At 47.4% G+C, this 27225-nt stretch overlaps 1 protein-coding gene across 2 annotated transcripts in view; it reads right to left on the reverse strand.

The window, feature by feature from the left end:
• GNB4 (G protein subunit beta 4) overlaps window positions 1-27225 on the reverse strand; it is a 708510-nt gene that overhangs the window by 510436 nt on the left and 170849 nt on the right. Inside the window, exon 1 of one of the 2 annotated variants that reach the window (XM_078665738.1) lies at window positions 429-733. The exons of the other annotated variant lie outside the window; for it this stretch is intronic. The gene's annotated coding sequence lies outside the window, so the exon portion shown is untranslated. Of the gene's footprint in view, window positions 1-428; window positions 734-27225 lie in introns of those variants that run through there. 2 annotated transcript variants of the gene reach the window in all.

Here is a 27225-nt window from a genome sequence, read left to right on the forward strand (position 1 = left end):
ATCTGTGGCTAAAAAAAGGTCTGTAAATGGGAAGGTGCACCTGCATGGGGCAGAGTGGAGGGGGCTAATGGTGGGAGGACTGAAATAAGGACTACTCGTGACAGATCGGGGAGATGGGGTCAAAGACAGCTGGGAGAAAAAGGCCTTTGGCAAGGTGAGTTGGATGATTAGGTATGTGGTATTGTAGCTTTGGTGAATAAAGCACTGCAAGGATGGCAGCTGGACTGAAGAGGGTTGCCATGCTGAAGACCAGTAGGAAGAGGAAGGGCTGTGGTTGGGACAGATATTATGACTAGGAGGAGGGTGGGTGGCTGGGCGCAGGATGCACGGTGTCCAGACCACAGCTCCCCTGGCCTTGGGTGGTGGTGTCACCCAGGGCCCTGTGCCAGGCACCCCCCACCGGGTCACGCGCAGACCCCGCCCCATACCTTCTCCCGAGTCTCCCTTCCTCCTCCTGCGGCAGGCTCTCCTTGCCCGGCCTCGGCCTGTGTTGCCGCTGACGTCTCTTCTCCCGCCGGTCTCCGCCTCCTCGCCGGCCGCCGCGCCTTACATGACCATCTCCCGGGGCACGTCGGCGGAAAATAATCCCTCGGAGCCCAGAGGTGGGCCGGCACCTGCGGCGGGGGGAGGCAGGCAATGCAACGCGCTGCGGCGGCGACAGCAGCCTGGGAAACGCAGCGAGCTTCTTCGCCCTCCGCCACACCCATACAGGGAACCAGCGGCACGAACCAACGCTCGCGTAGGGGGGGCGGTCACGTCTCCGGCGGAGGAAGGCGACCGAGAGGCATGCGCCCACGCACGCCTAAACCCCTAGAGATGTTTTATTAACGCCTTTCCACGGCATATTTGATTTTGTACAAAATAGGTGCTAAGCAAGATAGGCCATGACAATAGTCGCAACCAGCCAGACCCCTCCCTGCCGCACCGTGGTACAGTCCAACAGTCGAAGTGGACTTGAACCATAGCAACAGCCAGGAGAGGGGGTGTGTAGGGGCTGGTGTAGGGTGGCATGGCTGTCACTGCCTCTCCTCACCGAGGAGGAGCCGCGGAGAGCACACACCTTGCTATTTGCGGGTACCATTGGCACGTCTAGTGATATAGCACCGTTATAAAGGAGCAAACCCCACCCCCGCCCCAGGGGAGGGCATTGGCGTTTAGACACTGAAATAGATGCTTGCAGATAATACACATTTAAGGTTTTTTTTTGGATAGCAGTATAGAGTGTCTTTTTTCCACCTTCACAAGGGTTCTTTATGTGGTCATGGCATCAAGGTTCACGCATTTTTTTTGAGGGACCTAGGTCACATGAGCCAACTCTGATGATACATTAGTAAACATGGCTGGTAGGACAGTAGTGGCCAATGCCTTTAATGTAATTGCCACATTTCTGCTCCTTCTCCTTCTGCACGCTCGCGCCCTTTTTGCCTCTTTTGTTCATGCGCTGAGGTGACTGCTCCCTGCCCATTTTGCTCACACACTGCCCTCTGTTCATATATTGCCCATTCTGCTCACCCTACTCCCTCTCCACACATTGTCCCATCTGGTCAAACTGACACCCGCTCCCTGTCCCATCTGAGCAGATCTGCTCCCCGCCCTTTTAGCTCACACTCGGACCCTCTTATACCTGCACTCTCTGCAACCACACACTGCCCTTCTACTCACATTGCCTCCTCAGTTCCCTCTTTACTCTCAATGCTGACTCTGCTTCCTTTGTTATTTATTTTTTATTTTATTTACTGCAGTTTTATATGGCGCAGACTTTACCCAAAGGTACAGAGTGCTTTACAATACAACCAAGTACGTCACATAAGGAGATTTACATACTTACACGTTACAAATACAATCAGGATAGTTAAAAAAAGAGGTGGCAAAAATTAGGTTGGTACAGGTATAGAATACATATTTACAACGGTGGGTTCAAGTGAATGCCAAGCGGCCTTCAGGGTCATGAAAAGGGTTGAATTAATCCTGGAAGTGTCTTTTAGGTGTGCAAAAAGAGTAACATGAGATCATAATTAATACATCATAATTCATATAATCTGGATCAGATGAATCTTCTGACGGTAAGTGTACATTTTACACAAAGTTGCAAACTTTTAAGACTGCTTATTTGTGAAATGTTCTTGTTTTCTGCTAAAACAACAAGGTGATGGAAGACATGCTTCAACCAGTCTCAGCCACTGGCAATCATTCAGGCCCATAGAACTTAGAAACCTAGACAATGAAACACATTTAGGAAAACAGCCCATAACCTGCCTCTGCCCCCACTAATCGTCCCCTCCCCCATAGACACCCCTGCAAGCATAGGTGCAAGCTATGACTTATCCAGCGCTGGGAAGCCTCCGAGGAGCTACTTGCTTTAGAGATCAGCATATCATTTTAGGCCATCTATTTTCACCCACGACACCGTTCTAGAAAGAGACCCGCCTTATGCAAATCAGTCTTGCTCCAATAGCAGCATTCCAGCACAAACTGCTAGGCCAGGCCCCTCTAGATGGGCACTCAAGCGACACCATAGCAGTTTCATCCTGCTTAAATCTCATTGGTGAGATATTGCTCGAGTCCTATGGCACAATGTGTACAGGACCCACATCTGGGCATACCTGCCACAGTGTGTCTACTGATAAAACAACAAATTGATGAAAGGAAAGCTTAAATTAATGTCAGCCATTGGCAATCGCTTAGGTCGCAATCTAGGCCATCGTTTTTTACCCACTTGGCCAGTTTACATAAAGACCCTCCTAGGGAAGAGGATGTGGCCTAATGGCTAAGGCGGTCCACCTCGGAGCTGGGGAACTGGGTTAGAGTCTTGGCAGAAACGTTAAACATTCTGTGATCCTGGGCAAATCACTCAATCTCCCTGTGCCTAACAAAATGAACGTGTCCTTCTGTAACGCAACTGGTGCTCATGTAAAGCTCTCTGATACCTTTGGGTTGAGTTTGCGCTATATAAAACATCCCCCCTCCGCCCAAAAAAAGAGGTAGCCTTTCACTGGATGAAGGACCCACTCCCAACAAGAAAGGGATGATTTATGTGGTGACTTGCAACACTAACGCAGAATTATATGCCACTTTGTTGCCTGTTAGATCCAGACCCAGGGACATATGGGCACCACTACGATCTTATCATGCACTGGTGCAGAATGACCGCTCGGATGACCACTCAATGACTCTTATGGGAAGAAATAACTGATTCATGCTATTCACAGGCTGTTACTCTAATTTTGGATTGTAGGTAATGTCTGCCAAAAATTACTTGCACTTCTGTTGGAACTGTTCTGTAAATGTAAACTACAAGACTGGGCAGTTATTGTGGCCAACTAAGTACTGTGATGATTGAACGGAGATGGCACAGTGGGGTATTACGGTGGGGGACACATGCAATGTTATTTCATTATACGCGGATGATACCTTGTTCTATTTGACAGCTCCACGGGAGGCACTGCCGATATTGCTGCGCCACCTGGATCAGTTTGGCGAGGCGCGGGGTTGAGACTTAACCGCAGCAAGTCTTTGATCTTCCCGCTTGCGGGGTTTGACTCAGTGCCTCTGGGAGACTTACCAGACCTCGGGCTGCGTTCGGAACAGGAGGGATTCCGTTATCTCGGAATACAGGTGGCCCCGACGGACTCTCAGCTGCTGCTCCGAAATGTGGATCGGGTGCTTAGGTCCTTACAGCAGTCGGTGTCCTTTTGGAATTCTTTGCCACTCTCTTTGATGGGACAGCTGGCCGTCGCCAAGATGGTAATGCTTCCCAGGACGCTATACGTCCTCCAGAATTCACTGTGTCCTCTTCCCCCACGAGTTTTTCGCGCTCTTAACATGTTGCTCACGTCTCTGCTCTGGGCGGGCCGGCGCAGCAGGGTAGCGCTCCACACTGTTGTTCGCAGCTACGAGGAGGGAGGTCTGGAAGCGCCACGCTTCGACTTATATTATTATGCGGCGCAACTACAGCCTGCGGCCCGGTGGTTCACAGACGTTGAGAACTGAGAAACGCGCCTCTTGGCGGGCAGGGCGGACATCCAGGGGCTACAGGTGGCGCTGATGCAGGGCAGGGGAGCGGACGAGGCTCTTCCTTACGTTGTGCGTCACACGGCAGGCATCTGGCAGCGGTTTATTGAGAGGATTTTGCGGAGGCCGCCCTTCCATAGAGAGTTACCGGTCTGAATACTGGCCCCCTTTTGTTGCCATGGAGAAGCACATGTCTTTCCGCTCTTGGCGGGAAGGTGGATGCGGGGTTCTAGCTGATCTCTACCCCAATGAGTCCTTCCTGACTTATGAGCAGGCAGAGGAGGCCTTCGGCCTCGGGAGTGGGCACTACCTGCACTATCGGGGACTTCGCGATGTAGTGACGGTTACCTGGCCTCAGTGCCCAGACACACCACCAATGACCCACACCTTAGACATTCTTCTTTCCTGCGGCAGGGTCGTAAACTGATCTCTCTGCTATATCAAGCTATGAAACAGGAGTCCACCCCATCGGTGCCGCTGTCCTGGTTGGCATGGGCGGCGGATCTCGGTACTGCGCTGGAACAGGGGCAGCGGAACCGTATAGGTTCCCTCACGCGCAAGGTTTCGTGCAATGCACGGTTCAAATTGATACACTTTAACTTCCTACACCGCACCTACCTGACTCCGGTCTCGTTGAAGCGCATCTCGGGGGACAGGGGAGACAGCTGCCCCAGATGTAGTGCAGAGGAAGCGGGCTTCTTACACTTAGCCTGGGACTGCCCTTTGGTCAGGAGTTTCTGGGTGGGGGTGGTAGATCGTATAGTCGCCACTACAGGCCTTCAGATAGAACTGAACCCCTTGCACTGTTTACTGGTGTTAGTCCCCAGGCCCAAGAAAAGGAAGCTCTCCTACAAACTTTCACAACTGATGTTGGTGCTGGCCCGGCGCAGGGTGGCGATCACCTGGATGGGGCAGAGGGCTCCGGAGGTGTCCACCTGGCTTAAGGATGTGAGAGAGTGGTCCCTGGCCGAGGAAACTCACATGCAACTCACTCGGAGGGATGAGAAATTGCAGGACGATTTACTCACCGGGCGAGTCGTGTGTGCCGCAGGGCTGACGGAGAGGGGGCATTCTTCCCAGAGCGAGTCTGATGGTGCAAGTGGCGAGTTGTCCAGTGGGGTCGGGATCTGATGGTGAGGGGGGCTTGGTATTGCAGGCCTTTCCATGTGGGCGATGCTGCCATGGAAATGCTGGTGGGGATTAGTGACGGTGGCCCGTTGTGGGCCCCGCTTGTGTTGTGGGGAGGTGAGGGTGCACTGGAGAGGTGCCATCATTCATCCGATTTATAAAAGCGGGAAGAGAAACAATCCTAATAATTATCGAATGATAGCACTCCTCAATGTTGTGTCCAAATATTATGCCAGCATTTTATTGGAAGAGTTGCTGGCCTGAGCAGATACAACAAAACGCCTCCCTTTTAACCAGACGGGTTTTGTGGACAATTCTGCCACCACAACTAATTTACTCACGTTAACCGTCTTGATAGAGAAAGCAGCAGTCCAACAAACCCAACTACATTGCTGCTTTGTTGATTTTAAGGCGGCCTTCGACCGAGTGCCTCGGAGCCTGCTGTGGCAAAAACTAGAGTCCTGGGCATACCACAGACCCTTCTACACAATATAATCCAACTCCACTCGAAAACATGGATTAGACTCAAGCTGGGTGGAGGCTCCCACGTCTCTAGGACGATCGGACCCAAAAGTGGTGTCAAACAAGGCTGTGTGTTGGCCCCACTCCTTTTTAACTTGTTTATATTGGATTTATCCCCAATACTTGATAGCGTTAACTGCCACCCCCCCAACTAGACGGAACCCGCATCAGTAACCTGCTGTATGCCGACAATTTGGTGTTGTTAAGCCAAACAAAAGTAGGCCTACATAGGTTACTCATTGTATTGCTCCCCTACACAACAAGAAACTCCCTAGAGTTGAACTTGCTGAAAATAAAAACAATTTCTTTTGGTAAGCAAGAGGTCACGCGGAGGGTGGTATTTCAATAATGGTAAGCTTGAATCAACACCCCACTACAAATACCTGGGAATCTTTCTCAATACTAGATGTTCATTCACCAAGCAGAAAGAAGCATTAAAGGCCAAAGCTTTGTCACTAGAGGCTGCCGCTGCGAAACTTTCAAAACAGCTACTTGGCCCAAGTCTCACCCCTATGCTGAAAGTGATGAAGGCAAAGATAACTAATTCTCTGTCGTACGGGCACAAGATCATGAGGGGCTCAACAAGCACTTTATTGAACAGACAATGAAAATGTATAAACTAGCGTTCCGCCTGCCAAAATCAGCTTCGCCAGCCAAAGTTCGTCTCGAACTAGGCTTAGTAGACCATCATGACGTAGAGGCTGGCACATTTATAAAGGTTTGCAACAGATTGCCCCATGCCCAGGAGGGCACCTTGGAGGCCAGACTTTGGAAGAAACTATTGAAAAGCCCTACTAGCCAGAAATATCGACATCATTTGGATCACAGCCTACAATTACTTGGAGTTAAGGAATTCTGGGGAACAAATCCCTCACAGCCGGCGCTAAAGGCGATCATCAAGAAGAGCATCCGGCAGTGGTCCTCTTATTCAGACAGGGCAATATTGTCAAAGAGGAAGCACGCACGGGCAGTGATTCCCAATTTTAAACCAGGCGTCGAGTCACCCTACTTAGCAAGTACGTTCGCACTTTACTGGAAACAAAAGTTTTTAGCACTGAGGATGGGTGAATGGCCTATTTTGAAGAACCTTCCTGAATGGCGTAGTTCCGACAATAGTATTAAATGTAGGATGTTATGTTATGTTAATAACACTTCTATAGCGCACAGATGCCCCAGCAAAGGGGCGTCCCGGCGCTTCTGGAAGGGAATCCAGACACAACACAACAAAAAAATGGAGAAGGCAAACAAAACAGAATCCTAAGAGGAATGGGGGAACAGATGCGTCTTGATGGCTCTCCATGTGCGGCTATCACTCTGAATCCATTGAACAAATAGTCTGTGTATGTCCTGCAATGGGTACAGTCAGATGGTCTCTTGCGAGAAGAATGGATCAGGCTAGAAGTTCGATCATGCCGCCAAGCGATAATAGCTGCCTTAAACCCGGACAACACGAAGTTGAACATTGGGTTCACCAAATTTGTCAGTAAAGCGTCAAAACTGTTGCAAGATACTAGAGCTGCTGAATCTCTCTTACTTCAGCAGAGCAGCATTTTGTCTAGAGGTCCCATAACAGAACCTTTGACTGTTAATAATTGCTGATCTGAATCTGACTTTTGGCTGAATTTTAACTGTTTACATTGTTTTAGGGAATTGAAAGAAAAACACAGTTTTGTAATTTTTATGGAGTTGTCTTTGTTTATGAATGAATTGAATACTTTTATATTGTAATGTTTTTTAAGAAATCAAACATTAAAGTATTGTATAGGGTTCATCATGATCCGGAAGGCTCCCATGACCTTCGGTACCAGAAAGAGGACCGAATAATTGTCCTGACCCTACTCCGAACGAGGAACAGGGACAATCGCCTTCTTCCGAAACAACAGCTGAACCCCGTCCAACAGGGCCCGCCGGTACAACAACCCTTTCAAAATCAGAGTGTGAACCATGCCAGACGGGGGGTGGAGTGGGGGGGGATAGGACCTCAGTCTGGTAGCCCCGGTCCAGGACATCCAGTACCCACTCGTTCGCCATTGTGAGATGCCATGTCGCCAGGGAATGGTGCAGCCTCCCACCAACCTCTGGCAGAATTCCAGCAGGACCTCCTTGGAAGGAGACATAGTCAGGAATGGTGATTCCCAGGACCCGCATCGGGAGGAGGCTTCTTCTGAAACATCCCCTGGAAACCTTTCCCAGGGCCCTTCTGGTTCCTGAAGGAATTCCTTTCCTGACGAGAAGGCTGTTGAAAAGATTTAGCCAAGAAAAGAATGCCTTCTTATGCCCCTGCTGACGTCGAAAAGAAAAGGAATGCTTCAACTCCTTGAACACCCTGTGCAACTTCTCCTCACGGTCTTTACCAAAAAGACAAGGACCAGTAAATGGCAATCTCAAAGCCATGGATCGCTGAGCAGCATCCGAGTTCCAACCATTCATCAGTAAATTACGTCTGGCAGCAATGGACGCACCACAGGACAGAGCACAAGGACAAACAGACTCAAATGCAATTACAGAGCGGAACTCAGCCTGACATTCCAACAATTCAGGTCAATGCCCCCCGTCCTGCATAGTGGAGAATAAAGATTTGAAGCCTGACAATAACAACTGCGCCACATATGCGCCAAACACTCCAGAACGGATGGCGAGATGGGACCCCGCATAAGCCTTATTCAAAGATGAGTCAATCTTTTTATCCGCACCATCCTTTAGGACATTATCTTCTGCCATGGACGGACGCCCCACCAGACTGGGCACAATAGAGTCAACATGAAACGACTCTGGAATAGTATCCTCCATGTCCCTTAATGGGGATCAGCTTAGTCATGAAGCGAGGCATTATTATGCGGTCAGGATCCTTCCACTCTTTCAAAAGAACGTCCATCGGGAAAGGATGAATGGGCAAGGCCTTAGTAGACTGCTTCCAAAACTGGGGCAAAACCATGTAACTGGACGTGCTGACGACCTCCTCATCAGGGAAACCCATGTTATCATTCACATGGGAAAGAATGTCCGGCAACATATCCTTAGATATACATTTTCTCTTAAGGTCCACAGAACCCATAGAAGAACCATCAGAAGAATCCGAGCTGGAAATGTCCGAGTAGAGGTCATGCTCCCCTCCAGAGCGAATACCAGCCACCTTTTTAGTGGGCTGCAAAGCAGATAAAGTCTCCAAAATCAACTTCTTCAGCCTGTCGTAATCACACCCTTTACACTTCTTCAAAGGATAGGCCAAATCCCCACTGCCCCCTGTGGATGGGGGTGAAGAAAGAGGAGAGCAATTTCTGCACTTATGACTATGCTTCCCCATACTGAACCACAGGCCAAATGACAGAACAATCACAAAAGTAAACCTCTTAAATACATTTCTCCCAGAATGCAGAAAAATTCACATTCAACCAGCCCCAGCCAGAGGACTGACAGTGGTAAGTTTATTTATTTAAACAATTGTCCATAAAACATTCTAAAACACAAATGACAATTAAGATCATAAAAACAACCCATCCTAACTACCCAACACCTCGACCCACTACAGTTCATCATTAAAACTGTGTTTAACAGACCATAAAAACCGAGCAGTTCCAACAGCCACATCTAGATAACGCATTTCTGTCAGCAGCTCCACAGCTTTCCTCCTATGGACAACACCATATTTGAAGAACAGAGGTCTTAAAAACTTAATTTGATTACCATGATAAAAGACACAATCCAACAATATATGCAGTAGGGAACATTTAACTTTCAGGGGCAAAAACCACGGTTATCCTGGACCAGTGTAGGCGGGACGAATAAATTGGATTGCAACCCACACTGACCCTCAATATTTCATTTTGCAGCCCTGGGTCTGGTAGCTGCGATAAATAAGGAAAAACAGTGTCCTGGCCCAGTGTAGGGATTGAGAAACTGATAGATGGTGTCTTGCGCAGATAAGATAGCTAGTTCAATTCGGACAACGAAGCAACAGATTCTTTCAACGCGCGCTTGCCTGGGAAGGGGGACCAGGATATAATTGTACCACTATCTGAATGGAGGTTCCTAAGGGTAATTAATCTATTTCTTACAGCTTTTGCCCAAGTTCTTTCGCTGTATTCAATCTCTTCCCAACACAATTTGGTGACTTTTAACTCCTCATCGATCTCCACAAATGTATTGAAATATCTTAGGGCCCGGGTATAGGCCATCAGGCTCCAAGAGCCCAGATTGCACTCTTTCCTTATGGCCTGAACCATAGTACCCTGAGGAAGAGATAGAAGCATTCTAAGCACTACCCCTTCTAATCTGTCCCATTCATATGTCGGGCCAAGCGAAAAAACCTCTCCTCTGTATAAACCCAGTAGAGGTATCTTCCCCTCATAGGCCCTTAATAATGGAAGATGAGAAAGTTCCCCAAATCTGCTATTAAAACTTAATAAACAGCTGGCCTGCAAAAAGGCCTTCTGCTTGATTGCATCCCAATGCATACCCCAGTTCAAATTCCTCTTGAAAGTTAAGCCCAAATATTTATATAGTACTCTTTTCCCAAAAACAAAAATCTTGGTCTTTTCCAAATTAATGTGAAGTTGGTTTTGCCTACTATAAGTTTGTAGGGCATTTAATTTCCTCAGTAGGCCAATAGGGGTATAATCCAATAACACCAAATCCTCTGCATAAAGCAGGCAGGCAATGTGCTGTTTCCTGATTTTAGGGGAAAAGGAGTTAGATTACGAAATAAAGGTCGGAAGATCGGCTAAAAAGAAGACTAAAAAGCAGGGGTGCTAAAACGCCCCCTGCCATAGGCCGTTTTCACGAGCACTGACAGGGAGAAACAAAAACTCACTGTCAAACACTGTGCGTCATAAAAGGAATGCACATGCGTGGTCATGAACCTCAAGCTGCAGCCAAAGCCTGCACTGCACGGAAGAGCTGACATAGTAGACCGCACCATATGGGGAGGGGCTCTAGCTGCCGATCGGGTCTAGAGCGCACCAAGCAAATTCGAATACGACCGGCCCCCCGCAAGTCATATAAGAACACGCGCGTTCCACCACAGCCCCCCCAAAGGTTATAAACCGCCGGCGGTGGGCCGGCGGGAACTTTCCCCAGAAAGCAGACATCCCGAAAGCGGCCACAGGCATGACGCCGAGGAGGCCGTGTCAGCAATGGACAACAAGAAAATACAAAGGGAAGTCGACCGGGCCCGACCAAGCCTAGCAAGCCCGGTGTAGTGTTGCTGCCGTTGGGGTGTACCATGGCAGCACACGACCCCTTCCCACTGTTGTTATGCATTTTACCCCTACAGCGTAAGGGGTCTTTGGTTCCGTCCAGCGTAGCGTGGACACGCAAGTTAGTGAATAAAAGGCCCAGGGAGCTGGGCGTGGCCAGGTTAATTACTGCCACCAAGCAAACCTCACGTGTCCTGTGTCCTCCATTTGTAGGCCTCCACTAGGACACCACACTGGCGACGAGAGTGGTCTACATACCACCCTGTAGCGTGCCCCGCTACACCATCGCGACCCAGGCGTGCCCCGCTGCTCAGCGCCGTGCAAGCCTGCACGTGGCGCTCCGCCCGGCTCCCCGGCGTGTCACTCACCGCTGCTGGCTGCGGTATTTCTTCCGCCTCCTGGACCGTCCTGCAACACCCGCTGCTGCCCGCTGCTCCGTGGGCCCCGGTCGCTGCCTTCAGGTACCCCCTGTGTGCCCCGCTGCTCCACGCCGCCTCCTGCCCAGGCTACGCCGCCCGGATCAGCGCTCCGGCCCCAGTCGGCCCTTCGGCCTTCCCGCGCATGCGCAGTGCGTGCGCTCACCACGCTCCTGCCGCGCGACGCGGCTCATCTGCATTTCCTCACGCTTCCCGCGTGAGCACGGACCCTGCCAACCCTCACGCATCTCGCGGAACAAGGCCCTGGAACCCTCCGTTTTGGTACTTTCCATTCCCGAGTTGCTGCAGCGCTCCACGGTGCCTCCTGAGACCCCTCCTGTCACCATCTCAACTGTACCCCAGCAATCATGGCCACCGTGCCGCATCTGGAGCCCTTCACCGTCACAGGTAGCCCCCACTCTCAGGCTGCCCGGTGGAAGAAGTGGGTTGAGCGGCTGGAGAATTATTTTGTCGCAGCCAATATTGCAGTGGGGCGTCAACGAGCTATGCTGTTACACCTAGGGGGTGAAGCAATCCACGACATCTCCAAGGACGTTACGGAAGGTGCCCCGCCCCACACATATGCGACCCTGCGAGACGCCATCACAAGGTACTTTGAGCCATTTACTAGTGCAGACTACGAACGCTTCCTGCTACGCCAAGCGCGCCAACTCCTGGAGGAATCCGTAGATGTATTCTACGCTCGGCTCAAGAAATTAGCCAGCACGTGCACTCTCCCGGATGTGGAAGATGAAATTCGCGCCCAGTTCATACAAGGGTGCGCCTCCCTAAAGCTGCGTGAGAGGGTGCTAGAAACGGACGCAATGCCCATGCGCGACATCTTGGCCCTGGGGCGGTCCAAAGAACTCTCCAAAGCACGTGCCGCCCACATGGAACCGACCCCAGCGGTAACAATCAAGACAGAACATGTGTGTACCGTCAGGTCGCAACCTACAGACAGCCGGATGAGAACCCCCAGGAAAGGGCGGCCGAAACCAAGCCCATCCACACACGACCAAGCCTGCATGTGGTGCGGAGGTGTCACCCCCCACAAAGGCGCCTGCCCGGCCCAAGGCAAAATCTGCAGCGCGTGCGGAAAAGCAAATCATTTTGCAAGTGTCTGCCTGTCGTCCCAACGGAAGAAGCAGAGTGGCCCGCCCAGGAGAGTGCGACAAGTAGTGCCACTGCAGAACACGTCGAAGAGCAGCGACATGGACGACGACGAAGAAGACGCCAGAACAGTCCACGTGGTGCGCATGCTCAACGCCCTTGCTGCCATGTCCTCGACCGAACCGATGTGCACTGTCCAGGTACAGGGCCAAGCGGTCAGAGCCCTCATCGACACCGGTGCCACGATAAATCTCATGGCCGCCAACGTGTACCGCAGTCTCGAAGACGCCCCCACACTTCACCCCACAAGAGTGCAAGTGTTTGCTTATGGAACCCGACGCCCGCTGCGCCTGTGCGGAGTATTCCAGACGACTGTGGCCCACGACTCAACGCAGCTACAGACAAAGATCTATGTGTCCCAAGAAGGATCAGGCTTCCTTCTTGGTTGCAAGACTGCACGAGAGCTGGGGCTCATACACTTCGCCCTAACAGTGCAAGCCCAAGGTTTGGACCATCTGGTTACAGAGCATTCCTCGCTGTTTGAGGGCATCGGATGCCTAAGAGGACCTCCCGTCCGACTCCACATTGACCAGTCGGTAGCCCCAGTGGCCCTCCGACACAGACGGATCGCATTTCACCTCCGGCCGAAAGTCAAGGCTGAACTGAGGATGCTTGAACACGCCGGTATCGTCGAACGGGTGACTGGACCCACGCCGTGGGTATCCCCCATCGTTGTAGCCAAGAAACCGAAGCAACCCGAAGCTGTGAGGATATGTGTGGACATGCGCCTCCCCAACCTAGCAATTAAGAGGGAACGTCACTTGACACCAACAATTGACGACATCATCGGGGAACTTGCAGGGTCAAAATGGTTCTCCAAGATGGACCTACGGTCGGGGTATCATCAGATCCCTCTTCACCCAGACTCGCGCCCAATAACAACTTTCTCCACCCACGCAGGCCTGTGGAGATATACGAGGCTGAATTTCGGCATTTCGAGTGCGGCGGAGGTGTTTCAGAACATCATTCACAACGTCCTCCAAGGCCTCGACGGGGTGCTCAATGTGAGCGACGACATCCTAGTACATGCCCCAACTTTGGAAGAACACATTGCACGCCTCCAAGCAGTGTTCAACCGGCTGAAGGAGAGAGGACTGACCCTCCACAAGGACAAATGCGAGTTCCTACGCAAAGACATTAGCTTCTTTGGATATAAGTTCTCCGACCAAGGAGTTGGCCCTAACAAGGTCAAAGACATCCACGACGCGCCAGCCCCCTCCTCTGTGACAGCCGTCCGCAGTTTCCTAGGCATGGTGACGTACTGTGGGCGCTTCATCAAGGATCTGTCGGATCTGACGGGGCCCCTCCGTGATCTTACGAAATCAAATGCTACCTGGACGTGGGGCCCGGAACAGCAAGAGTCATTCACAAACACCAAAGCAGCCCTGTCAGCTGACACGACCCTGGCCTATTTCAACCCGCAACACGAATCACAACTACTGGTGGATGCCAGCCCCACTGGCCTAGGAGCAGTCCTGTCGCAACGTCAAGCATGCGGAGAGTGGGCCCCCATAGCGTACGCCAGCCGCACGCTGACACCGACCGAGCAACGGTATTCGCAAATTGAACGTGAAGCGATTGCCATCCTATGGGGGTGCCGCCATTTCCATATCTACCTCTATGGACACCCCTTCTCAGTGATCACTGATCATAAGCCCCTCATTCCGCTTTTCCAAGGCTCATCCTCTCGCCCTCCACCGCGAATCGAAAAATGGGTGCTGCAACTGCAAGAGTTCCACTTCACGGTGGAATACCGACCCGGCACGCGGAACCCCGCAGATTATCTATCAAGACACGCCCGGCCGGTCACCGACGCGGAAGCAGCCGAAGCGGCAGCCACGGAAGAGTACGTCCGGCTAATCGTCGAACGGTCAAAGCCACGTCCAATGTCCCTGGAGGAAGTAACGAGAGCCACAAAGGACGATGACTGCCTCCAGATCGCGATCCACGCCATAGAATCCGGCGACTGGAAGGCGCTGCAAAGCCCAGCATCTTTTCGCACTCAGGACACCCAAGCGGTTCTAAAAGCCCTGTACCAAGTCAAACATGAACTATCGGTCTCAGCTGAAGGGTGTCTCCTGAGAGGCCCGCGCCTTGTACTGCCCAGCAGCCTCACACAGCATGCTGCCTTGCTGGCTCACGGATCACACCAAGGGATCGTCAAGTCTAAAAACAGACTCCGAAGCAAATTGTGGTTCCCCGGACTCGACAGAGCAGTCGAGGAGGTAGTTCATAGCTGCCCAGTGTGCCTCGCGACGAGCCTGCCAAACCCTCCAGCACCGATCATCACCGAAGAAGGGCCAACGTCCCCATGGATACGAGTGAGCGCAGACTTCGGCAGCCTCCCCGGAGGCAAGTACATGCTTGTCGTAGTGGACGATTTTTCCCGCTACCCTGAAGTAGAAATTGTGACATCGACGGCAGCGTCGGAAGTGATCCCAAAGTTCGAAAAGATCATCGCCACCCACGGGATCATGAAAGAAGTCCGCACGGACAATTGGCCCCCGTTCAATGGCAGCGAGTTCACCGAATACCTGCAGAGCCATGGCGTCAGGCATAAACGAATAACACCAAGATGGCCGCAAGCCAACGGGGAGGTCGAAAGGCTTATGAGGACTCTGAATAAAACAATCCAAATTGCAGTAGCGGACGGTCACTGTCTGGAGCTAGCCGTCTACCAATTCCTCCGGGAATATCGCCAGACCCCGCACTGCACTACTGGAGTCGCCCCAAACAGACTATCATTCAACCGGGCCATTGCTGACACCATCCCACACCACCCTGGTGGGAGCTGACCCCCAACCCCAATAACCGCTCCATGGAACAGCGCACTAAGAACAACCAGGAAGCATCCCGAAGACGGAGGGCCGCAGACAGCCCCATTCAAGCCGGGGACACTGTTCTTGTGAGAGACCGCCATCACGGCGGGAAATTCCGCCTGCCCTTCGAGCTGGACCCCTGGAAAGTCACCGAGGTCAATGGAACAATGGTCACAGCCGTCAGGAATGGGGAGGTAGTCACAAGAAACATTTCGTTTTTCAAGCAAGTGCCCGAGAGGAGGGAAGACCAGGTACCAGATGACAGGCACCAGTACTCACCGCGCAGACCGTCAGGACCAACCGAAACAAGCACCACAACTCATTCGACAAACGACCTCGACCCAAGCAACAATGGGCTAGAGAGACCTACGGATGTCCCCAACACAGAGGAGACTGGAGAAGCTGAAGAACTCCCACCAGCCACGGCAGGCAGTCGCAACCAGGCGAGATACAGTCTACGTCAGTGCCCCAAACCTTCCCAGAGGTACCGAGACTTTGTGGCCCAGTGCTGGCGGTGAAATGATCCAGATGGCTGACCCCGCCGAGAATACAAGTAAGACTGTTTTAGTTTGTACCTGATGTTATGGTTGTTTGAGAAACATTCAGAGACTGCACCAGAGACTATTCAGCGAGCTCTGTCTAACGTAGCAGAATTAATGGTTACAGCGCCCCCGCTGACCACCAGAGACTTTTGTGTATCACTGTATTCTTCCAGTTTGTTTTATCCCTAGGTAAAGGAGGAATGTAGTGTTGCTGCCGTTGGGGTGTACCATGGCAGCACACGCCCCTCCCCACTGTTGTTATGCATTTTACCCCTACAGCGTAAGGGGTCTTTGGTTCCGTCCAGCGTAGCGTGGACACGCAAGTTAGTGAATAAAAGGCCCAGGGAGCTGGGCGTGGCCAGGTTAATTACTGCCACCAAGCAAACCTCACGTGTCCTGTGTCCTCCATTTGTAGGCCTCCACTAGGACACCACACCCGGCACTCAGCAGCACAGCAACTCCCAGAGTCCAGGTGGCCTCCAAACACGTCCCAACTCCAGCTGCTCCCACAACGGTTTCAAAGCACTCCCAGAGCCCAGCAGAAGGAGAAGCCAGGAGACAACATGATGAAGGTAAGAGCCCGGCAGTTACCTTAGCATCGCCAGTCATGTTCACCGACAGGAAACAAAACAGGAAGTGCTTTATGCTGGCTATGGTATTATAGCCCCTGGCAGGAGGGTGGGTGGAGCCAGCAAGAGTTTTCTGTCAAGTTAATATACCTCATGTGTAATGACTGGGTCGAGGACGAGGGACGTAGTGGTAATATATATTTATGAAAAAGGTTTGCTCCCCTGGCTTGCCTCCTGCACAGTCTCAGGCAAGAGGCCTTTTTACCTTCTAAGTAACTGTTGTGTTCTTGTATGTGCAACTGCTAGGTTTCAGAAATGTTTGACAGTGCACTACTGAGGCAGCAGTTAGCATATCTGCATGGGCGCGACCTGTGATAACCAGACATTCCACTAGTGGTGAAAGCCTGTGGCTGCCACATGAGGTGGAAGGTGAGGGCCAGGGGTCAGGGCACGGGGGCAGGTTCTTCACAGGTCCCAGTTGGTTGGTAAGTGTGCTGTACGAGTCACAACTATAGACACAAATACAGCAGAGCTCGTGCCAGCAGAAACAGCATATCAGGTGAGGGCCACAACTTGGGCCCAGCAGGTCTCTAAAGAGGTGCTTTTACTTGACTCTTGCGGAAGCTTGCAACAGAGCCTCATTTTCACAAATCGGTTGCCAAGGTTCAAGTGTCTCTTATGAGCTCTTTTTGGAGGATGATCAGTTTGTGAAGGGGTACTTCATTGTCTACCCAGTAACACAAGTTATCAAATGCAATTTGAGAAGCCACGTCTAGCCGAAGGAATCCCACATAGTATAATGGACACATGGCAAGTATGCATAAAGTTAAAAAGAACATAAGGTTTAGTTATTTTAGTTAGGTCTTTTAAGAGGAAGTTTAATCAGTGAAGTGGTGAAAGTGCAGATATTGCATTTCAAATGCAGATGTTAGCTCTTCAGTGCTAACTGCCAATCTTTTATGCACCTATAAAATCCCAGGACCTGCTAAAAACAACCCTTATGCCCAGCACGAGAGCCCCTATGGGGTGGGGTTCCTATAGTATAGCACTACCTACAATCTCCACCTCTCCTGTGGAGATTGTAGGTCGAGGAGCAGCTGAACTTGTCAGACAAGAATACAGCCTCTCTGCTTAAGCCTCAGTTCCTGAGAAATGTCCAGGCTTTGGTGCTTTATCAAGTGCCAAAACATGGAGCCCCTCAGTTGAAACACCACTGGAACCCAAGCCCCACAGACGTTGGTGCCCATGTCTGTAGAGTAATGTGAGTGTAGCTTTGATGAATACCTGTTTTTTCATTGTAGAAAAGTCAAAACGATTGGCAGACTCTGGCAACTGCAGTGCAAGAAAAAAGACTAATGGGCAGTGCTGATATCAAAAGGGAAGTAAGGGCAGCAGTGGGTCTATGGAAAGGGGCAAGCCAGGGTCCACAGGAGTAGTTGGAAATGTCCAGGAATAAAGGGCAGGGAACTATGTATGGGGAACCCAAGAGCCCTATGAGCAGTGTAGGATCCGGCGAGCAGTGTAACGAGGGAGTATCCAAGAGGGGAACAGGGAATGGTGGGTTGACCAGGGCAAAGTCCAAAGAAGTGAGGGGTCCACCGGGGTAGCTGTAGTACTGGTGAGATGGGTGCAGACATACCTCAGCAGGTGCTTTAAATATGTTTTGTCAGCTTTACTACATGTAATCGCTTTCCGACCTATTAACACCAATAAAGATAAACATGTTTCCAAAGCTTGAAAGATAATAATACTCAGAATGGAATGGTGAACTGGGAAGGTGTTCTCCTCAAAATAATCATTCAGACAGTCTTCATTAATATTCCTCTTTATTTCTTTTTCTCTTTTTTCTTACTTGAATGTAATTCTTCATATGTAATCGATGCATATAAAAAACATCCAACCAACGCGTTTCGTTCAACATATTGAGCTTCGTCAGGGCTCATATGTATTGTATTTAGAGACTGTTTCAAAATGTACTCCAATAATCGGTGTATCGATATTCCTCCTTGAAATGGATCAAATAAATTCCATAAGTGTTTCAAAACAGCTTAGCCCGTAAGTACGGAAGCAGGGATTATCTGCCTGTCATTGGTACCATGAGGTGCAGTGAGTCAATGTGACAAGTCAAGGGGGGTGGCCCTGCTATGGCTCATCCTGGCAATGACCAGCACAAGATGGGCCCTCCCGGGCTTTGCACGGGTGCGTCAGGCACCACAGGAGGCGTCAGGGAACTTTATAACGCTGGTGGCGGTGAATGCGGGAGATTCTTGGCCCTCCTTGAGGCAAGGCAACCTGGGACTTGGAGTCCCTCTGCAGGCAACCCGATATCAAAACAGCTCATGTGGTTTCCAAAGCTTCATTGTTAATTACATCTTCAGTGTTGAATCTCCTCTCTCAGGTAAAACAAAGGATTCCCCTCACAGGCACTTATGCACCACTCATGCTAACACTGTGAAGGTGACACATAAGGAAGAGGGGTGGCATACATCAGCACCGGGGGATATCCTGTCTGGGACTTGCAGCAAATCCCACCCAGATCTCTCTAGGCATTCCAGCCCATTCCTGATCATGGGGCACATTGAGTAAGGCACATGGCAGGGTAAAAAGGGGATAGTGGGCAAGAAACATGGAGCACAGCATGGCCATTATGTAGAAGCAAATGGGGGTAACAAGGCGTTTCTCCAGCCTCTAAGCAGACTGGATGCGTTGAATCATGACCGTTTTTTTATGTTATATTAAATATATTCGTAGAGCGCTCGATTACCTTAAGGTGTCCTGGCGCAAGCTCTGATTTAAAACAAGGAACAACGATAGGGCCTAGTGCTTGAAAGGTGCAGAGAAGTAATATCGCCGGAAAAATATCGTGGGACAGAAATATGGCTGCAAAAATATTGTGGGACAGAAATATTGCCAACAAAAATATAGTTGACAAGAATATCCACTGATAGGTAAGTATATCGATTATATAAATATCTTTGTAATAAATATAGTTTACAAAAATATCGATTTATTAATAATTGTATGTATTTTACAGTTTTTAATGAGAATTGTTTGTCAATTTATTATATGTTTTAGAGTTTTACTAGTTATTCATTTATTTTACCTTTAATTCTGCGTTTTTAGTACCGCAGCGGGTTGTGGGTTTATAGGAGAATAGGGTGGGGAGTAATTTAATTTTATAAAATGTATTGAATAATTAAAGTGTTCATTGATTCATTAATAATAGTTTAATAATTAGTTGTTAATTTCAATTAGTAAATAATAAATAATAAGGTTAATTGTTTAATTAATTTTAGGTGTGTGTTGTGGTGTTTATGTGTAAATTGTGTGAAGGGTGGTAAGTAATAAAACATTTTTATTGATTAATTATTAAATACTTTTAAATTAATTACCATGAATTAAATATTAATTGTAATTCTGTAATTAATTATAGGTGTGTGTTTTGGTGATCATCTGTGTAAATAGTGTGAAAGGTGGTAAGTAATTAATTTTTGTAATACGTTTTAATTAATTGTAATTAATTAATTAGTAATTATTAAATTTAATCGTGCAATTTTTATTTAATTTTTATTAATATTCATTAATTAATTAGTAATTATCTAATTTGTGTAATTAATTTTAGGTGTCTGTTGTGTTTATATGTGTGAATTGTGTGAAGGGTGGTAAGTAATAAAAAAATGTATTGATTTATTATTAAATAAGTTTAAATTAATTACCATTAATTAGTCATTATTAATTGTAAAATTAATTTTAGGTGTGTGTTTTGGAGTATATGTGTAAATGGTGTGAAAAATGGTAAGTAATTCATTTCTTTATTTAATTTTTAATTCATTTTAATTATTTCATTAGTAATTATTTAATTTAATTGTGTAATTAATTGTAGGTGTATGTTGTGGATTTTATAGTGTTAACTAATGTGTAATTAATTATTTTTTATTATTGTGTTAATATATTTAAATGTATATATTAATTATGTTAATAGTGGAAATTAAATATAATTAAAATGTTAATGGTTTTGTTTTTTATTGTTTTGGGATCCAGCGCTTTCCCTACTGTTGCACTCACTGGAGTGGGAATAGTAATTTTTACCCCTTCGCTATCCAACGCTTTCCCTACTGTTGCACTCACTGGAGTCAGAATAGTAATTTTTACCCCTCCGCTATCCAGCGCTTTCCCTACTGTTGCACTCACTGGAGTGAGAATAGGAAATTTTACCCCTCCGCTATCCAGCGCTTTCCCTACTGTTGCACTCACTGGAGTCGGAATAGTAATATTTACCCCTGCGCTATCCAGCGCTTTCCCTACTGTTGCACTCACTGGGGTGGGAATAGTAATTTTTACCCCTACGCTATTCAACGCTTTCCCTACTGTTGCACTCACTGGAGTGGGAATAGTAATTTTTACCCCTTCGCTATCCAACGCTTTCCCTACTGTTGCACTCACTGGAGTCAGAATAGTAATTTTTACCCCTCCGATATCCAGCGCTTTCCCTATTGTTGCACTCACTGGAGTCGGAATAGTAATTTTTACCCCTCCGCTATCCAGCGCTTTCCCTACTGTTGCACTCACTGGAGTGAGAATAGGAAATTTTACCCCTCCGCTATCCAGCGCTTTCCCTACTGTTGCACTCACTGGAGTCGGAATAGTAATATTTACCCCTGCGCTATCCAGCGCTTTCCCTACTGTTGCAATCACTGGAGTGGGAATAGAAATGTTTACCCCTTCGCTATCCAACGTTTTAACTACTAATGTTTTTATTTTGTTATTAAATGTATGTCTTTTTTTTTAAATAGTTTAATGTGTTAATTAAATATAGAATATTTTATTTTAAATTATTTAAATGTGTTTATTTTATTTTTATATAATCAAACAGTTTATAAATTAAATAAAGATAGTTTATAAATGTATTAAAGTAAGTGTGTAAATATTATTTTGTGTTTATATTGATTAAATTAAGTTTATTTGTTATTAGTAAAAATATATATTACATTTAATTAATTTTGTTAATATTAATATTATTTAATTCATTTATTTTAAGTTATGTTATTTTATAAAGTCGATATTTTTTACATCTATGTTTTTGAGTCGATATTACTGTACTTACCTGTTTAAGTATAGGGATTCGATATTTATGTAATCGATATTTTTACATCTATTTTTTTTCATATATGTTTTTGTAATCGATATTTAAACATGGAACCGCTTGAAAAGCCAAGTTTTCTGCTCTTTTCTGAAGGCAAGTAAATTAGGGGAGGATCTAATGTAAAAGGGCAAAAGATTCCAAGCCTTGGCCGTGCAGGTGTTAAAGCATTTACCCCCCCAGTTGGCTTGCTTGAATTTTGGAACAACCAGGGTTTTGGCACCCAATGAGTGGAGAGTTCTGTTGGGTTTGTACCATTTAAAGTTTTGCTTAAGTGCTAGGGACTAGTATTATGGAGTGTCTTAAAGGTGGCACAGAGGGCTTTAAACTTAATGTGATGTCCAACCAGGAGCCCGTGAAGATTCTGAATTGCAGTAGTTACCGATTTGAATTTGGGAATCCCAGACAGTAACCTGGCAGCAGCATTTTGTAACATTTGCAACTTGTTCAGGTGATGTTGCTGCATGTTTATATATACCCGTTACAATAATCAAGTTTGGATAGGACCAGTGAGGTGACAACTGTTTTTAAGAGTTGGAAGGGATGTAAGGGAGAATTTATCTAATCATTCTCAAGGTGACAAAGGTGGATGCAGTGACTGAGTTAACCTGGTCACCAAAGGTAAATTTACTGTCCATTTGGATGCCTAGGTTGTTGGCTTTTCGCACAGGTATAGGGAGGGTGCCTAATTTCTCCAGCCACCAGTATTGTGACCAGAAGGAAGTCTGATTTCCAAAAAGGATGACTTCTGTCTCCCCTGAATTCAGTTTTAAGCAGTTGCTTGTGTCTCTTGTAGAAGCTCTGTGGTGGGAATAAGACTTTGAAGAGGCAAATGGGATCATGAAGGGAGCAGCAGAAGAAGGGGAGGTGGCAAACTGCAGGGGGTACGTTCCTGGAATTAACAGGACACAAGTAAATACTTGGGAAGATGGAACAGAGTGTCAGCAAATTCTAGTCATAACTTCACTCCACACATATCGATAACACACCGATGCCGCTCATAGCCAACACCTTCATTTCCATCTTTGGGTGCTTGTAGGTCACCAGTAAAAGATGGCGACATTAATTTGCATGGAGTAAATCAATTTTCCCTCTACGACACTGTATGGAAGCATCACCAAGTAATAGATGCACTGCGGCAACATAAGGATATGTGATTAATGTAAGGAACTTTGTAACAAATCTAACTCTCTGAAAGGTCTGTTTATACCGATAAATGACCTTATAAAGAGTTTTGCGACCTTGGGCATGAGGAGTAAAATTATTTGTCCAGGTAAAACCACCATCCCAATGTTTGATAGTAAGGAGAAGGTTAAGCTCCTTCCTCCACTGTTCTTGGTGAAATTCCAATTTGTGGTGCAAAAAAAGAAGCACTGGTCAAAACAAAAACTACTGGGAGTAATTCAGATAGCTCTGAAGATCACTTCGCCTACAGTGAGTAACCTGCAAGTAATATTCTCTTCCAGGCATGTCCTACTAAGCCTCACTTTAATATATGAAACTGATTTGGTCATGATTTCGCATTGCACTTTGCTTGATGTTTATCTTCTGATTTTACTCATCTATAGGGCAGTAAAGCACATAAAAGGGCTCAGATATTTTCGCTATGCGATTTTTGTGCTGTGCGGTGCCTATTGGGGGCTGGGCGCAAATAGCGCTTGCTTGCATGTGTTCAGAACAGATGCTAAATATAGCAAACGCTGCACAAAAACTGCGTTATTTCACAATTTCTGTTGACAAATTGGCTGAAACTATCACAAATGCACACATAGCTTTCAATGGGGAGATGAACATTTTGGAGTGAAACATTAGACATGACTGGGAGTAACAGGTACAACCTGCTTTCGTGCATTTTTTAAGCGTCTTTACCACAAGTATTTTGCTTCTGGCAAAGGTATGTTATTTGTGTGGTGTGAGGATTTTTTTACCACGCCCCGTATTGGTTAAATATTCTCCCATGAAGCAAATTTAAACTTCCCAGTTTGCTGCAATATGTGCCAACGGTAATTTCTGGAGAAACTGGGTTTGTGAACGGATTTGCCATTTCCACTCCCCGCTAGATGAGGAGGCCCTTAAGCGTTTTTATTTTAAGAGATTCTTAATAAAAAGTTCTGAGTCTGGCAATAACACCACATGTTTAAAAAGACTACAAAGCTGCAAGACTGTAACAGCGAACACTTTATAAAAACACCTTGTCTTCATGTGTTTTTTATGAGAGAAGTTACTGTTTACAACACACAGGTGGAAACGAATAATCTAGAACTCTGTGAAAGAATAATCTAGAACTGTGTGAAAGAATAATCTAGAACACTGTGAACGAATGATCTAGAACTCTTCAAAGAATGATCTAGAACACTGAAAGAATAATCTAGACCTCTGTGAAAGAATGATTTAGACCTCTGTGAAAGAATAATCTAGACCTCTGTGAAAGAATAATCTAGAACTCAGTGAAAGAATAATCTAGAACTCTGTGACAGAGTAATCTAGAATACTGTGAAAGAATAATCTAGACCTCTGTGAAAGAATAATCTAGACCTCTGCGAAAGAATAATCTACAACACTGTGAAAGAATAATCTAGAACTCTGAGGATGGCTTCTTAACCGCAAAACCTCTCTCAAGGTAAAGTTCTACAGTAGCTGCCACAAAGGAGAGTCGTCTTCTATGGAACCTTAACACAGTTATCCTGCTTGTAAACCCCCAACGCATATTGCTCTTAAGGCAAACCCCAATACAATCTTCCTCCACTGCTCAGAGCGAAGAAGCCATGAAAAACAAGGGAAGAATGAGAACATGGGAAGAGACCAGTACAGAATAAACCAATTGCTTCCTGTATTTCTTCTCCATTGTAAAAGATCAGGCATGTTGTGCATATTTGATGCTGCTAAGTCCACCTGGCTCCATGTCACCCACCAAGCCGTGTCAATTTAGCATCAAACCTACAGTCAAGACATCTGTGGGTGGAAGAATTCCCCCTCCATGGTATATGGGCGTGTACACCAGCCCTGTGTGCCCATCTGCATGTATATCTTGACTTGTTTTAGCCCTGGCATCAGACTAGTCTAATCGTGTGTGCAGAGCCCTCGGTCTGTTCCTGACTGTGAGGTAGTGTACCTACCCTATGCCCTTGAGGGATGCACCAAGTATGCCATCAGTGTGGGCACTGAACTGCTTACTGTCCCTGTCCTGGGTATAGCGCATAAAATGGCGGTGGCAGCTTATCATGTTTTTGGAAGTGCTCATTGGTGTGACCAGATCTTTTTATTTGTGTCCCTTAGCGAGGTCTACCGGTTCACTTGTGTAAAGTTGCACTACAATGTGTACGCTCATACCTTCCGCGACATCCTGTCCTGGCGTGTGTACGCGTGTTGTGTGTATAATGCATGTATGTGCGACGCTAAGTAATGGAAGCTAGTGGATTTATTTTAGAGGCACCTGGCCTGTCCTAGCACAAAATAAAGAATGTGGACTGTGCTCCCTGACAGTAGAAGTGTATTGCCTGCATTCCTGTAGCTGAAGGGAAGAGAAGCAAGCACTAAAGCGAGGAGGATGGAGACAGTACAACCTATGGATATTCCATTTGGTCTTTTGTTAGTAAAGAACTGCTTATTGGTGTTCCTATTCACTGCCATCTGGAGGATGTGAGGATTGTGACTTTAGTCTCCGTTGTCAGATGTGAGGATGTTTCTAGGTGTGGCCAGCCACCTTTTGTTTGTCCCGGATAAGTCCTGAAGTTGGGTTGAAGCAGCCAGGTGCAAAAACTTCACACCTCTTTGGGCCTCTGTTAGGGTGTTCCTCGTTAGTGACACCCACATTGCTACATGCTTTGAGAAGCATCACTCCACTGAAAGGTTGTGTCTGGAGAGCAGGCTGAGTAGGACACTTGAGCGAAGCACTACGTAAAACCAGTTCTACTGTTTGAGACAATGGATCCACATCCCCGGTCTAGAAGTTGTGTTTAAAAGAGGAACCCCTATCGCTCTACTTTGTTATAGTGTCAAGTCTTTTATGTCCAGAGAAGGGAGTACTCAAAGACTGCTGCATTGGTGTTTACCTTGCCAGGCAGACTCCAAGAAGGTAAGGACATGATCCAAAGTTTGTAGTTTGTGCTAGTTGATCTATGGATCTTCCCTGACACATCTAAAAGCATGTCAAGAGTAGAGGCCCAGCATAGCGCAGCAGCTGCGGGACAGACATCCAGTAAGAGCTGTCTGCTAGAGAGCAAGCTAAGCAGGACCCGTGTATCATGTACACCCCCATAGACTCTCATTCTGGTTCCTAGTTGGAACTGCAATGTTGTGATCATGGTAGGCCGGAATGAGGTCTGCAACTCCATGATTGCTGTAGGCACTGGACAGGGCTACAACTGTGTGATTGCCATTTGCCCACATGGGGACTACAATTGCCATGATCGCTGTAGGTCTGGACGGGGGGGGGGGGCTACACCTGCAATGATTGCCTTAGACCCAGACAGCAGCTGCCATGATCACATTTGTCACAACTCGTTTTGCATATTTCCTACACCCACGAGGATCTGCATCACTTGCAACCTTGTGGAGGCTGCCTTGGTGCTGTTGGATCTACAGACTGAGGCTAGGTGTGTCCGGTGATGGACACAGCCCATTCCCGGCTTCCTTCACAGCCAAGCAGACTTTCAGCATGATGCAGCCTGCACAGGAGATTGTTAGGAATTAATCCAAGGTGAACAAGGACTTGAATTTGCTACCCCTTATAAAAGGGGTAAGACGAAGAGTGAGTGTGCACTTAACTGTGGGGCTGAAAGCTGCACCTGTGCCTGATCCCCTGATTTCCAAAGGAGGTGATGCTAGGGGGCCACCAGGGAGGGAGTAGAATTGGGAGAACGGAGAAATGTACACATTGAAGAAGAATCACACTCAGGGACGCTGACTATTGGGATTGTGTAGTACTTAGTACAACTGCATTATTATAGTACTCTATTTCTTGAAAGGACAAGAACTGTGCTTGACATTGAAATTATTGTGTCTATTGGTTGACTATTCAGTGCTAATCTTGAGCAACCTTACACTACCTCCTTGAGAACGCTGTAACTGCTCATCCTCGCTACCCTGAATGTCACATGTAGAAAGAGTAGTGCTTGGCCCAGTTTTAGGGGCTGTTGTAGGCCAGGCCGCGGGACATCAGTGGCAAACAAACTCAACCCCCACAGTTGAGACCCAGTACCCTCTTCCTGCCCCTTGGCCTCCCAAACGGGGTCTGACCATTGGCCAAAAGTGGTGTAAAATCTGCAAAGGACAGTTCCAACTTTCTTGAACAGAATAATATGATCATCTTGAACACACTAGACCATGCACAGTACAATGGAAGATAAAAGGTTACTGGGACTAGATCTAGACACCATGACCTTAGATCAGTTAACGAATCAGAGTCTCAATAAAAGGATGGAGGTCCTTGTTATTTTTGTTAAGGACCAGTTACAGAAACTGGGCAGTAAGGAAGAAATTGTGACAGACTCTGTATTGGGTACAATGGTAGAAAACAAGTGAGGGGATGTCAGGCTCTCTCAGCCCTTTGGCTCAGGCTTTCTGTAGGCACATTGCAAGTCCATCTCCAAATTTGCTTTGTAATATTTCCTCAAGACAATCTTCCCACCACTGCAAACTTCAAGATTATTGCTATCACCAATTCCAGAAATTATTCCATTGGGCAGGTTAAGTCTAGTTGAGAGACACTGAG

The sequence above is a fragment of the Lissotriton helveticus genome, chromosome 11, assembly GCF_964261635.1.
Source record: "Lissotriton helveticus chromosome 11, aLisHel1.1, whole genome shotgun sequence".
Lineage (NCBI taxonomy): Eukaryota > Metazoa > Chordata > Amphibia > Caudata > Salamandridae > Lissotriton > Lissotriton helveticus.